Below are 15,475 nucleotides of genomic sequence, written 5' to 3'. Positions count from 1 at the left end.
GTTTCTGTCAAGCAGCAGATGTAATCCAGGCTCTAACGATGTCTATATTTAGCTCAAATGCTAACAGCCTGGTTGTGTGGAAACTAGGTAATAATATACTATTATGCTCATTGTCCTAGCCACATTGAATCTTTGGTGCAGAATTGCAATGAAGTCCCTTGCAGAACTAGGGTCGGTTCTCACCAATATTCTGCCAGGCAAAGGAGGCTCTGTGAGCTTAATTCTTACAGAAAGTTGATATCCTCAAAAACCTTACTGATCTCAGAACAGACCGGGATACATCCTCACCTTTAGCAGCACAGAGCCTGAGCAGGAGAAACCATCCTGTTACATCAAAGGATGTTGCTCATAACCCACAGTAGCCCATAGTAGCTCAAAATTTGTAGTTTTTGTTTTGTTTTTGTTATATTATTCTGTCATTTACTCTGTCAGGTGCTGTCAGTTATGTTACATTATATTATATTCATACAATAAAACCTACCAATCTGTTTTACAAAAATCATCAGAAATCCAATGTTTACCCAGGTAGATCAAATCTGACCACGTCTATGAAGATAAGTCACTTCTAGCTAGTCATCATCCTTTCCTGACACAAAAACTTTTCATCATAAAGCTTTCCAGATCAGGAAGATAGTCTGTTTCTCTGTCCACCAGAAGAATATGGCACACCAGAAGTGCATAAATAGTGCATAAAGGTTGCCAAGCTTTTGGGAGTTGATTTACCAGGTTGGCTGCTTTGGGGTTGACTGGTTGGGACTTCTTTGGAGAGGTGAAATATAGTGAAACATTCCTAAGTGCTCAATAAAATAAATAATATTTGGGGGGAAGGAAAGGGAGAAATGGCTAAAATTTTCAGAGAGGAATGTAAACCCTTCTGTGAAAGTTGTGATCAGATAGGCTGGCAGTCACCAGTTTGAAATACTAATGGTTCTTGGAAACATCAGGCTTGTAAACCAGCCCCTCTATCTGCCTGATATGGCCAAACAGGTTGCATATGAACACTTTTCCTTCCATAGCAGTATTTTTCTTCCATTTCACCGACTATAACATTACTCTTAATAGGTGATGGTAAATTTCATCTGAAAGTCAAGGTTCAGAAAAGGTCTGGAACTGCTGCGGAGTGAATGCACATAGGTGGCAGCACTGCCTCACCCTGCAGGGTACATTGCCACTCACCCTCAGCAGCATCTGTGCAGGCAACCTTTCACACAGATATTTTTTATTCCAAAACTACGGGCAGGGCAGAACCATAAAACATGCTCCACCGTGAGACAATCAAGGATTCTTCACGGAAGAAAGTGAAACAAATGCTATAAAAATGCATTTTAAAAAAAGTTCCCTGACATTTTAGAAATATTTTTGTAAGTTGAAGGGAAAATTAGTAGAAGTAAAAATCATTCTTTCACCTTCTTCTTTTTTAACTGCACTGTTTCTGGAAAAAGAAACAAAAATAAAATAAATGAAAAATATTTCTTAAGCTCTGGGAGGTTTTGAATTTTAAGATTTATTCAAAAGTATCTTGGTCATCGCACCTCTACTTTTCAATTTATAGAAATTATCTTATCAAGAGAGTGATTAGGTCACTGATACTATAGGACAACAGAGAAAATAAAAAGATGGAATAAGGCAAAAGTACAAGGGAAGTAAAACAAAACCCCAAAATGTAAGGAAGAACACATATGGGAGTCTATTTCCATTTCTTCTTTCATTTCCTCATTTCCTTTCTTCCACTCAATTATTTTTTTCACTACCATTACTTCCTCAATTTTTTTTTCCCCCACAGAAAAAAAAAATATCTTTTTTTTTCTCCCTTCTATCCCTCCAACCTTTCAAATGAAATGGAGCCCACAGGTACATACCTTTCATTTCCTGTATGCTGTCAGAATTTAAGGCAGAAGTTAATGCACAATTCATATATTGTCAATATGTATTTAAAAGAAAACTTGTTTCATAGACATGTTACTTTCAGGGACAAATCCATCATTTACAAAGCAGGTCAGAAGCTTCTTTGTAATAACATTTGCAGAAGCTTCTCTGTAATAATAACTGGATAATCATCTTTAAGCAAGGAAAAGAGAAGATGGAAGGTATGCACTCATGCAACCAGTGAAAGGAAGTTAAATAAACAGGCATCCTCTCCAAAAGGTACACTGTAGCAGCAAGCTCTGGAAGAGCTGATGGAGCAGGTTAATTCAGAATTTCTGAACAGCGCTAAGAACAGAAATCCTCTAATTTGTCCTTTAATATAAGGAAACAGACTGTATTCAATGTTCTCAGCACAATGAGTGGTAAAACAACTTTTATGTCAGTCAGTCCTTGACATGGAAGCTCTGCCCTTCCAGCTACCTTGGAACTACAAACTGTGATTTAATGAAAGACTTGACCCAAAAAGTTGGACTATACATGGGGGACAAGTGTCAGTACTAACTTTATGCCTGGAAGCATTGTGAGGTTCTCCTCTGAACAGAACTTGCTATAACTCATTAATTAAATTTGGATTATGGACTGCTGGCTTTGAAAAGGTACATAACAGATCATGGGAGTAGGGAGAGAAGTGTGTTTCAGAGGAAGATGCAGGACATGAATTGTGCAAACAATGCTCTTTGCAATTCTCCTGCCATCCTATCAATGTGACTTTCAGTACTATAAGATTAGGATCCTTTCACAGAAGTTTGCCTTTGCTGAAGACTCTTCTGTCATCAGAGCCCTCCTCAAAACAGTCCACTCCATGGACTGATTTTCAGGACTATAAATTCCCATTAAGCACAACAGTTTGATGCAGGTTTACAGAAGACAAAAAAAAAAAAAAAAAAAAAAAAAAAAAAAAAAAAAAAAACAGCCTCAAGATGTTTTTTTGACAATGCCAGCCTCAGAAAACTCAATATACAAAATATGAAGTATGAAAAATAAAAAATTACAGAAAAGGAACTCAAGTGTTTCATGTTGCTTCATACTCCAGCCATCATAAAGAAGCTGCCACCTCACTGATAATTCTAGAAGGAAACCCTTTGCTTTAGATGTTATTTTCAGCAATGGTGGGCATTCATAATACCATTTTGAATCTAAAGCACTGCTTTCAACATACTTTATGACTGAAGTTTTCACTGATATCAGTCATAAACCGTTGGCCTGTTTAGATATCAACCTTCATCTGAACTCCATAGTACATAGGCCATACTAAACCACTCTGGGTCTAACATAAACCTGAAAACAAAAACATAAATCTGAAATAGTCCTTGAAGTGAAAAGAGCAAAGTGACCAGTACCCACAACAAAATGAAACACGAGCTGAGCATGTACACTAAAATGTCATCTAAGTGTACTGTCAACAACACCACAGTCAATGTCCATGAAGATCATCCAGGACACAGCAGTCTCTAGGTTCTTTCATTTTGCCTTTCATTCTTCCTTTCCTTACCAGTAGCTCTAATTCTACCACCACTGTCTACCCCAAAATAAAGCACAAGATATTGGTTCTGAACACAGTGCTGAATAATGCCCACAGTCAGTGAAGGCTGAGACTGGGGATTAAGTGTCCACCTCAGACCCACCACCTTTGCTTGCTCCTCAATCCAACTCAACCTTAATCTGAAAAGATTAGGAAACTCTGACACAGAGATTGATATAAAACATTCCCCCAGTGCCTCCCAAGCCCAGCCCTTACTTCAGCCTCCTCTGAATCCTGTCTCCACTGCTGAGGAGAGTTCTCCCATTCCTTATCTGCTTTGCCAACCGGTAAGCATCTACATGCAGTTGTCTTCCCTATTTTTTTTTCCTATTGAGAAAGCATGAGGTCTTCCATTCAGGTGTCCTCCCGGCCTCTGTGGACACCAACTCTCATAATCTCCCAGGGTTCATTACCAAGCCAGCACAAAGAAGGAGTCATCTGTCTCATTCTCACAACCCCTTCATGCTCCCTCCTAAGTCGACCTCAAGGAGGCATGGCCCAGCTGAAGTTGACCTCAAGGAGGGGTGCTTGGCCCCCTCTAGGAGAAGCTCACCTTAGCCCTACAGGTCCTCTCATGCCACCCAAAAAGTGAGGCTTCTCCACTCTTGTTTGACCTCTATTCACATGCAAAGCCACTCTGTTGCCAACAGGTAGTCAAACAGAAATGACTTCTTTCTCCATGGTTCCCTCTTATTGTGGCCTACCTCCTCCTGGCACTATGAGATAGCCCAGAGCCAACTGTTCTGGCTTCTGACACTCTTCCTTGTCAGCTCCCATTCAGTCTTCTGTCTCTGCAGTGGACTAGGTTAGGATTGAATTAGGACTGGGATTCCAAAAATGATGAATGGAAAAGTCCAGATTTGTGGTGATGCTTATAGGGTTCCCAGGCCTGTGAGGATGGTTGGAATGAGAAATGATCAAGGACTTATTGGAAAGCATATACGTGTATGGTAGCATCTCCAGCCTACCTCTGACACCTGGGGGAAGGTTGAAATGTATACATGTCTGTGTCACATATGGGGCTGCAGTGGGAAAGAGCAGAAGGGGAATCTTCACATACAGTTTAATAACCACGAAAGTGCTGGCTCCTACTTTTACAATCAGTACCCTAGGATGAACATTTGGTGGCTGCAAAGGCTAAATAGACATAGGAATAGGCTTGGTAAGAAGCCCTAGCATTTCTCTCTTCCTAAGCTTTGTCTTCTCTCCCTTTCCTTTAATCTTCTGTAAAAGGCAGTCAGACCATTTCCTAGAATCAGGCTTTATGACAATCTGCTCAGACTCCTTTTTTTTTTTCCTTCTGAAAACCCTTCAGCTTCTGATAATTTTAGATACCTTTCTACCATGAGAGATATCTCCATTGACTTGGATTTTCAGACTGGATGTCTGCAGACAGTAGCAAATAGTAACCTTGGGTTTTTTCTCTCCAGGTGTTGACTAACCGGGCAGAAAGCTCACAACCTTGATTTAGGTATTAATACAAAAGGCCAGAGTAGGGTGTGAAAAACTTCCAAAGAATTTTCTGTACCTTAGAGCTAGAGACTTTTTTTTATAGGACACAATTTCTGGAATTCTTTGACGGGCCACATAAACAGAGATTTCTTTTTATTTTGCCATATCTCATAAGTCATGTTGTCTGGATTCAGGTGGTCTGCCTCTGTTTGTCTGCTGAGTACCCAGTTTCAGAGTTCAAGGTGAAGCAGGCAACTGAATTACATCTGTAAAATGTCTAAGTCTAAACAACTGTTCAACACTGAGCCACGGGGAAAAATAGTCTTGTTAAAGTTGATAGCAAGTGCATCTACACAAAGTCTAGAGGGAGTAAGGAAAGTTGAGATGTTTAAACTTCTTTTACTGTTCTTGAGAAAAATATAGGCTTGTGTCCCTTGCTGGGAATAAAGTGTGCAGCACTTAGAATCCACCTTTCATCTGTGGACTAGTTATTTTGAGTATGGGTCTTCAATTCACTTCCTCTTCCAGTTCCTCTCACTCCCTAACACCAAACAAACAAACAAACAAAACAAAATCAGCAAGACCATGTCTTCTCAACCATTAGCTATGAGGTGCTAAAGGCTAATAGCAACAGTTAATCAGAGCCCATTATATCACGGTGATGTGGATCCTAAAAGAGCCTTGATAGGACCATGACATGGGATATCCGTCCTGGAAGGAGTCCACACTGTATGGACACAACTGGGTTGTTTTAGTGAAGGTTTCTCACATGTCGTATCTGGGAAGCTCACAAGAGCTATACAACAGACCACTACGACCATGGTCCCAACAGTTGGCTGAAAAGGGAGGCTCACTTCACTGCAATCCTACATAAAGCAAAATGTGGTGTGTTATAGATTTTCATGCAGAGCTCCACCCTACCTTCCTAGTTTCTTTCTACTTTGTACAAGGCACTGGAGGAGAGACAGGTAACACAGCTGTGGCACTCAGCAGTTCAAGGGTAATGTGTCTGTTGCTTCCCTCCTGGATCTGAGTGCACTTGGATGGTGGCGCTCATCCTCCTCTCCTACCCCCTAGGTCCTGGAAACAGATCCCAGATCTCCTTGGCTGTCTGTCCCAGTCAAGACACTCGTACCTCTTTCCTCTGACAGTCCACAACAAATGGTGAACATGAAATCCTCACAGCATTTAAAAAACAAAACAAAACAAAACAAAACAAAACAAAACAAAACAAAACAACAAGCAAAGTATTTCTTACATTAAGGGGATTCAAAACAAGAACTTGAATGTCTGTCTTATTCTTTTTTTTTGCTGTAGATGTGGTTTAGGTCACTGCCTTCCTCAAGACTGACAGTCCTAAGAAAATAATGTTCAACTCATCGAATTAGTTTATGTGTGATATAGGAAGCTGAACAAGAGGCAAATTAGATTCCAAAGTATTTTTCTGAATATGGCTAAAACAATGAAAAAAAATAAAAAATGCCTCTCCCATCTTAGAGGCATTTGATCCAGTTCCCACTGAACACTACAGGTGAAATAACTAGAAACATTTGGCTGAATATAGTGGACTTTGGACTAGGACCTCACTCAGAGTCATTCACACACTGTCTGGTAACTGGAAATAACACATAAACAGCTTTCCTCTCGCTGAGATGTTAACCCATCATTTCAGGGATGTCCCGGTGATCCCTCCTCTCTGATACCTCACGCTGCAATGTCTCTGAATCATTCATAATGCTATTCACAGCCAGCAAGATTTCGTGCCACCCTGATGAAAATTGTACACTTTGCTCGTACACGAACACGTCAGTTATTATCTGAACTCCGCCTGGTACAGAACATTACAGCAGGCTCTTCAGCAATGCAGCAGATAGCAAGCACATCCAGCCTGTCCTTTGCTGTAAACAACTTTCCTTTAACCTGTTTTCAGACACACAGCTGTCAGGTCCACAAGTACTTAAAAAAGCGTTTGAAAGGCTGGGTTGAACATTGTTGGTGACAGCTCAGTTTCACTCATAGCATAGAATAAATCTCTTCTACCGGCATAAAAACTTTCTTTTAGGCTAAAGCAAGGCTATGTAGCAGGTACACACAACAGTTGGGATCAGACATTCCATATATTTCTGCTGAAGCTAGAAAACACAACATTTTGGCCATGCTGTAAACTGTATATCAGGTGTGAAATTCATTTTTGAAAATGTACAAATGAGAAACTTTCCTAAAGGAAAGAATTGAAAGAATAAGGCAATGATATATTACAAACACTGGTCACGTTGGTCAGCGTATTTCCAGAAAACATTTGTTGAAATGAAAAGAGTAGGAGAGGGCAGGACAGAAACAGGGAAGGAACTGTGGAAAAAAATAACTCAGCTGACATGATTGCAAGGAAATTGTTATGGGGCTATTTAAATCAAGAAAGGTGATGCTTTCCTGGCTCTGGCCTGGACCCTCCCCCATTTCCCAGCATCTAGCACACACAGGCAGTGTCTGGGTCATGGGACATATCCAAAGGCATGCTACTGCATTTTTGGTCCCTTATCAAGATGCTGAGTGACACACTTCAAATGCCACCCTCGTAACACTGTGGTAATTGGCATGCTGAGTGCAGAACTGTGAGAGAAGCTCCTGAGGGGAGTCCAAAGGTCACCTGCATAGCTGATGCATCTGCAATGCTACCTGCTATAGACTGACGGAGTACCAGGAACTATCCTGCTGAAGCATTACCATGTCTTCTTGCAAGCTGATCAATGCAAGTGTAAGTTTGGCAATGCTGACAGGTGTTTAAATTATGTTAATACAAGCAGTAAACAAAAAGCACCCATAAAGATATTCAAAAGTAGAAAAGATAGCGAGGCACGTGGTTCCTATCGTGGCGCTTAAAAAAGAGCAGGAGAAAAAGCTTTGGATAATCTACATCTGTGCCCTCATCCATTTCTTTGAAATGTTGGAATGTGTTTCTTTGCACTGGAGGAGAAAGGTAATGGCAGAGGCAGCGGATGGATGGAAATAACCTGAAGTGATTTGTGTTCGGATGAGGGTGCCATGACTCCCTGGAACAGGAGCATTTAGTCTCTAAGGTATATAAATAACATCCTTGGAAAACTGCAAGTTGCGGGTTGTAGCCTTGTTTTATTTGGCTGTCCTAACTTTTAACTGGGGTTCAATAGATCCAATTTTTCAATTTCAGACCATTAAAGAGAAGAAGAAAAAGAAGCTGTAATTTTTTTGTCTTGACTACCTCATGATCTTTTCAGCACATAAAGGTCACCTACAGCAGATATCAATAATCACACTCTTTATAGTTGCCTTAAAGTTCATCATTTTAGCGAACCACTTCACAGGTTACTAAACCAAACCAAATTACTGCTCAGCGCGAGTGAATTGGTGCCTTTCCTATATAATTTTATATGTTCCCTCTGGGTCTTCTCTACTCCAAGGTCTTCAAGCATTTGGCACAAGATTTGAAACATGAACTGACTATAAAGGGCTAGAATTATCTGGATGTTTCAAAAGTACAATTTTAGATAGATTTCTCCAGGAATGGTTAAACATGGAACACACCCCCTTTTTACTTGAAAGAGAAAACTCTGGGAGTCAAAGTGCTGTAATCCATCTGTCTGTGGGACTGGGGGCAGAAATTTTTCCCACATTTTCAAAAGTACAGTGAAATTCAGGATGTTGGTCAGACCTAGCACCTAATTTTCCAAGGCTAAATGGGTTCACAAATCTGACCCAAGTCTCTCAGAGTTGCAGAGTCTCATGGCCTTTAGTAGGCAGCCACAGTGGAGTCACACAAATTACAGACTGCTTTTCAAAATGCAGCCCACCACTTCTCTGAGTCGTTCTCATGGGAAGTGTGGATAACATTTCCATACACTGAAGAAGAAGAGAAAAAAATGTAATGAAGGTTTGACTAAGGTTTTTGGTTTGTTTGTTTGTTTAATGGAAAACATGATAGAGTGTTTCTATTAGTTTACTTTCACAAAATCTGATTGTTTCCAAGGCCTCAGAGAAGGTCACCTTCAATAAAATCACATCCCAATTAGGATTCTTGAATCCATCAAGGATTCCATGTTTGGATTTAGTACCTACAATTAAAAGATGCTATGTTTCCATGTATGAGAAGAGATTCACATAGACATCATTTTACATGCATACTCTGTTCTAGGACAGTCTAAAATACCGGTAGGATTAAATGCAGATAACACTTCTTCCCTTCAGTGTCACAACACCCATGCAATAGCAGTGTACATGTATCTTACTGACATGATTACTCCTTTCTGGCTGGAGCTACATCTGCATTTTTTGATAAATTCATTTTCACTGTTCCTTAAGATTCAGCATTTAAGGAGCTGCAAACAAGGAACAGGTTTTCAGGCTTCCATAACAGCATCAGAGGGAAGACTGCTGTTCCAACAGCGAGCCCAGGGGAAGCACTGCCCTCCCTTTCAGTTGCTGAAAGCCAGCAAGACCTCTGGTGCTGTTCACCAAGTTTTCTCTTCGCTAGTTTATCATCCAGCAGTTTCAAGTAGATTTATTAATTGATTTGATTATTAAAATGTCATAACTTCTTTCCAATGCTGAATGAACCAGAGTGTAAGCTTGTATTTCTTTCTAGGAATGAAGAAATCCCCAAGTATTCAAACCTACTTAAGTACGTATTAATAATGACTAGCTGTGAAATGGAAGGCTTGACAATTCACACATCAACAGCAGCAGTGTGACTGTATGAAGGGAAATTATAATGTTTCCTATCAGGTGTAAGTAGAGATCTTGAACATTTCAGATAAATCTATTTTTGTGCACTGAAAACCTATATTGTTATCAATGCATCTTTTTCCATTTAATTTCGTAATTCAATTGGTTCCACAGGAAAGAAAGACATTTCTCACCTCCATTTCACAGACTGTGTTCTCCTGCTAGTATGACTAGCATATTGTAACATACTGCTATTATATGTTACTATTTTTTTTTCCCAAAAAAGGCTTCATGAAACCAATGCCTGCAAATGTGTCATTGGTTTTATTATTTGTATTAATGTATTAGTTTCCAAACAGGAGGGAATCAAGATTTGTATCTGTGCATATTTTGAACATTTTTAAAACAGATGAACATGCTGATTAAAAACCTACTTTCAGTGTTTTTGAATGTCTAGGGGTCTTTTCCCATACAGAAACTAAATGACATATGTTTGTGAATGCTTGCATAGAAACATAACCACCGCAATGCATTTAGCATACTGGTGTCATTTAAACCAGTGAAATGAAGAAAAACTAAACTAGTATGTCTTTTTATGTCACTTTACATATATTGAAATCCTGGAAACCAAATACCAGCATAGCTCTGGTTATTTTATTTTTCATTTCCGTGACTATTGGATGAGCACTACATTGAAAATTTAATTTGAAAATTCCAATGTGTGCAGAGTAATAAAGGATATTAAAGGAATTACAGCAAGAATAAAACATACTAATACTGCATAGTGAAACTCTGTGTATTTTGTTAGAGTCTAGTATACCACGAGATTCAAACAATCCCACAACTAATGGAAAGCTTCCCTTGTTTAGGCTTTTCTTAATGTTCCAGCAATGTTGCAGTCAATGATTTACCCATAATTAGAGGCCTGTTAGTCATATGACACACAAGCATTGCAGTACTATTTCAGAACCAGTGGCAAACAATCTTAATTGTGCTGTGCAACATTTTTTTATTGTCCTGTTACTTTACCAGGACTCTTACCACACAAACTTTGTTTTCATATTTAACCGCAGCTATTATGATGTAGCCTGAGGTTATGCATTTCATCAGATAAGAAAAATTTCATTAGCTTACTGTGTGGATACCTTCTGTCGTGTGTATTATAGAAATTCAGTCTTTGAATATCTGCAAGTTCACACTTCAGTAATAACACTCATGATGTTGCAAACAGGAAACAAACTTCCTTTGGGTAACCTGAAACACGAGGAGCAAGCAGCATTCCAGTAATACCCATGAACTCGCATCTCCTGGGAAAGGATGGCCTGACAGCAACGCAGCAAGTCCTCTTCTAGATGATGCCTCTCGTCTTGTCTCAGTGCTTCCTGGACTACTTTTCTCATTTGAGTTCCTAAGTTGGACTTTAAAAGAAAATAAATTCTTACAGATCTGATGAAAGGGACGCAGAGAGGCAACAACTGTGGAAACAGAATGCTTGCTAAGATCAGCCTCAGACAAAATAACCCAGAATAATGGTTCAAAGTTATCATTTGGTGTAGAAATTCAAGCCATTGCATCCGCTTCACCAAGTGCCCTGATGCAGACAACAGCATCAAGGGCAGCAGATACAAAAGAATTAGCAAAAGCATCTCATCTTCATCCAGAATGGCTCATGCTGAAAAGGAAAAGCAGAATGTGTGCCAGTACAAAGCCCAAGACTAGTGTAAGGGGTACAGGTGAAGGTGGAGCTTCTTATTCTCATGGTGTGGTGCTCTTAAGATGTGTAATCCAAAACTTTCAAACCAAACTATCCGGTTTTACTAACTTTCTTCCCATATTCCTTCAGAAAAATGCTAACCTGTTTTCTGATTCTGCTGAAACATATTTGGGGCTTAAAATTTGTATTCCCCTGTTATCATTCATTTTTTCTGACTTAGCTCATGCTGTCCACCTTTCCCCAGGAGCAATTTTTCAGGGCAGGGCTGTTCAGAGTAAAGACAGCCTCATCCCATACCAGCGGCTGTCCTGATGGTGCCTTTCCTCCTTTTTTTCCTTCATCATAGAGGATGGCACATGTTCTTCCACAGGAACTGCTAAGGTAGCCAGATGAGGCTAGAGAAGGGCATTTTTTGTCTAACTACATACTTCAGGTCATCCCCAGCCCACCTGACAATTCACCTGCCTTCCCTCTGCAGTGGGGTTCTTGGCTGAGGGTTGCTATTCCCTCACCTAGTCAGCAGCCTCCTGTATTCAACGCACCCTAGTGACAAGCTTTTCAGCATAAATAGGAATGAGTCATGTTTTATTGCTGTTTGTGTCCTGGACTTTTTCCTGGAGGTACAGCTACACTCCCGAATTGTTTTCTCCCTCTTTTTGCTATGCTTACGCTCACCGACGGCTCATCTCATGTGAGTCCCTAGCTACGTTTCCCAAATGCTAATTTGGAAAATCCGCTGCCCTTCCCCCTGATTTTTGAAGCAGTGAACACAACATTTCAGACGCGAACGACGACCAGAAGTCAGGGTGTCTCCCACTTGGGGCCGCCCAGCTGCCACGGGCATGCTGAAGGCTGTTTACAGCTGCGGGCAGGCTGCCAGTCAGCGCCGCGGCAGGAAAGCGATCCAGCTACTGTACTCTTGACTTTTGGGAGATATGAGGCGGCGCAAGCGCCCGAGCAGCACGACCTTTCCCTCACTGAACTCGGCGGCAGGGCCTGGCCCGTCAGCCTGTTTGTGTGCCGCGCCGCAAACTTTCACCTACTTCTGCTATTTCTGTCGGGCCGGGAGCCCTGGGCAGCTCCCGGCAGCCGATAGAAAGACGAGAACAGGAAGATATGACCCTTGTTTGCGGGGCTATTTCTGACTTTTTTTTCCACCCGCAGGAACGCATAAATATTTAGAACACAAACGTGTTGCCGGATTAAAGTATCAATCCCATCGCGTAAGTGCAGGGGGGGGAGCCCTTTGCCCGCAGTGCTGCTGGAAGTTTCTTTGAGTGCTGAGGTACAACTCACACCCCTCAGTCACCAGACCGCTGCTTCCATTTACATTCAGAACTTCCCAGTGGTACTGTTAGTTTCCACCCTGACATACCGCTCATGCTGGGTCACTGTTTACCCGTACTTACAAACGCTGACTTGGAAGCTGTCTCCGTACCTAGAAGATGTGGGGAGGTTCCCCTGGTTCCCTGAGGGGAAGAACTTCAGCGCTGCCTGTTGACCCATTTGGCCAACCAGCCCTCCTAACCACTGCCCCACCACAGCCAAATCCAAACAGGTAATTGCCTTCCCACTAACTGTGCAAACTGGCAAAGGGTTTAGGTAGGAGGGATTCATATTTTGGTCCACATTGAGGAAAAGGCAAGAGAAACTCATCCAAAGCTCATTTCGCTGAAGAGCAGCAACCCCACCAGCTGTCATCACACATATCCTGGCTGGTCAGGAGAGGTGTCACCCCAGAACAGCACGTTGTGCTTCTAGCACTCGTTGGCAGCTGGGTGAGGGAGAAGAGCCTTAAATTTGTGTCCCCACAGAGGAAAAGGTAAGGTAAAAACAGCCAAGAGACCTTCTGTCAGACACCAGCAGCACAGCCACTTGTCACGTATCCTGGCTTGCCAGGAACACTGCTCTGACCTCAGTGCAGCACGATGCGTCTCCGGCACCTGGATGGCATATGGAAAATCAATGAGGGACATAGCTGAGTGCAGAGGATGGCATTTAGGGGGAAAACAGACAGGAATCCACGCGTCAATCATTTGACTGGTCTGGACCTCGCTGTTGCACTAAAAAAGCAGTGTTCACATAGCTCCATTTCCTTAAGGACAGTCAGCAACACTGCCTAGGCTGTGACTGAGTGATGGAGAGTATTATTATTGCCTTTCAAAACATGCCCCAGGGCAGTTCAGGACAACAAAATATTGAAATAGCAGAAATTAGACCATATCCAATGAATGCTGCAGTTCAGAACCTGACACTGTTCTTCACTATCAAAATGCTGTTCCCTGACACCAGCACTTACAGCTGTCACGTGCACAGGGGCTTCATGAGGAGAGGGAAATGGTGGTTTAGAGAGGAAAGAAAGCGGGAACAAACAGTACTTTAGCTGGGACAGATGGTAGAGTTATTTGAACTGGTTCAACTTTCACAGCCTAGTCTTCTTGACATGCAGCTTGGCTGACAGTGAATCCCCATATAGTGTTAACTTCACACATAAAACTTATCTTTCTTGGCCATTACTCAAGCAATTGTGTCCCAAATGTATTGTTTGTGTTCACATGAGTGAAAAGTTATATTGCTTAGAAGCTACTGCAAGGTATTACTTATCATATACATTGAGAAGCATTATGAAGGAGACACAGTTCTTCCAGAGCAATAAAACTCTGTTAGTTGCTGGGTTGTGAGTATATAACATTCTTGTAGAAGTTTGTTTTGTTTTGAAAAGCTTCCAAGTTTTGAATTACTGGAGCCTTGCCCTTTCACTAATTGAGGAAGGCAACACGTTTCCTATATTTCCTGCAACTACAGTTGTACGGTTTGTTATGAGCTAAACTGAGCATGCAAGATTTTTGTTCATCCCTTACAGCATTTAACTACCTGAAAAACTGTCAGAAAACAAGTTCTGGTAATGAAAAAAATATACATACAAACAACAGGAATTATTTCTAATAAACATTCTTCTGTTCAGAATAGAGAGTGTAGTAAGTCTACTCACAAAGGTAATACAAGTTACTTATACTAAACAGGGTCACCAGCCAGTAAATTAAAATAAAGTATCTCAATAGGAACAGAAACAGTGACCTTATAACTTAGAATAACTGCATAGCGTAGAAGACTTCTTGACACAGATTTTATTGCAAAATGTTGATTGTGAGATTCTTGCTTTGCCTTCGTTAGTAGCTTTAGGAAAAAACTAAAGCAAAAGAAGGGTTGTCATACCCATGCTCCATAATTAAAACAACTGTGTTGGATATTTGCACTTCCAAGAGTCCTCTGCAACTTGCAGGTAAGCAAAGTTAAACCAGTCAAAAGCAAACCCCATCATCCGTTCCCAGATTTTCAACTTCAGGCAAACACAAGAAAAATCAGAAAGGTTATGTTTGCTGTCATTAGGTGCCTTCATTTTGCTTTATTTCACATTTCATATGCCAACATTCTACCACTGTGGTAAAACCTGATCTATCTGTTGGAACAATAACACAGCAATAAAATAATAAAACAGCAAGTACTAGGAAGTAGAACACTAGGCAGTGATAATAGATTAATGACTAGGAAGACAAAAACAAGATAAAGCTTCAAAAACATATCCAATGATAAGCTAAAGTGTTTTCCACTGAGTATCAAAGTATGTAGATTTCTTTTTAGGAATATATCTTGCTTCCCATGAAAAAGCATACCTATTTGTGTATATGTATACAAACGTGTACAGCACTGTCTGTAAACATATATATATTACATTTGGACTGAAGTTTTATGTATGTATTAAAGCTAGATTATTTTGTATTGTGGATTTGTGTTTTGTATTGTTGTTTTATCGTGGTCCTGCTGTTGATGACTGAGATTCAGGATGTTGGGAACTCCTCTGCTGAAAGTGACGCTGTGCAAACTCTGTCTTTGGTGACGTAGACCCAACAGCCTGGGAAAATCCCAGGCAACGCTGGACTTCCAGGTTCTCTCCACTAAAGAGGAAAGTTGCTGAGACTTTTCCCAGCACATCTGTGACCCTGGAAGATAAGCTAATAGTGAAAGAGCGGTTCAGCCGATCAATTATTAGGTCAGCTCCAGAAAGAGTAAGTAAGGGTCACTTGGCGATTTGCAGCCAGTGCGTCACTGAAGCAGCTGTCTGGAGGTATTTGGTCACTGTTAACCTGGGTTATGGCAATGAC

This window comes from Aythya marila (assembly GCF_965140915.1).
Source record: "Aythya marila genome assembly, chromosome: 2".
NCBI lineage: Eukaryota > Metazoa > Chordata > Aves > Anseriformes > Anatidae > Aythya > Aythya marila.
This window is presented reverse-complemented; position numbering follows the sequence as displayed.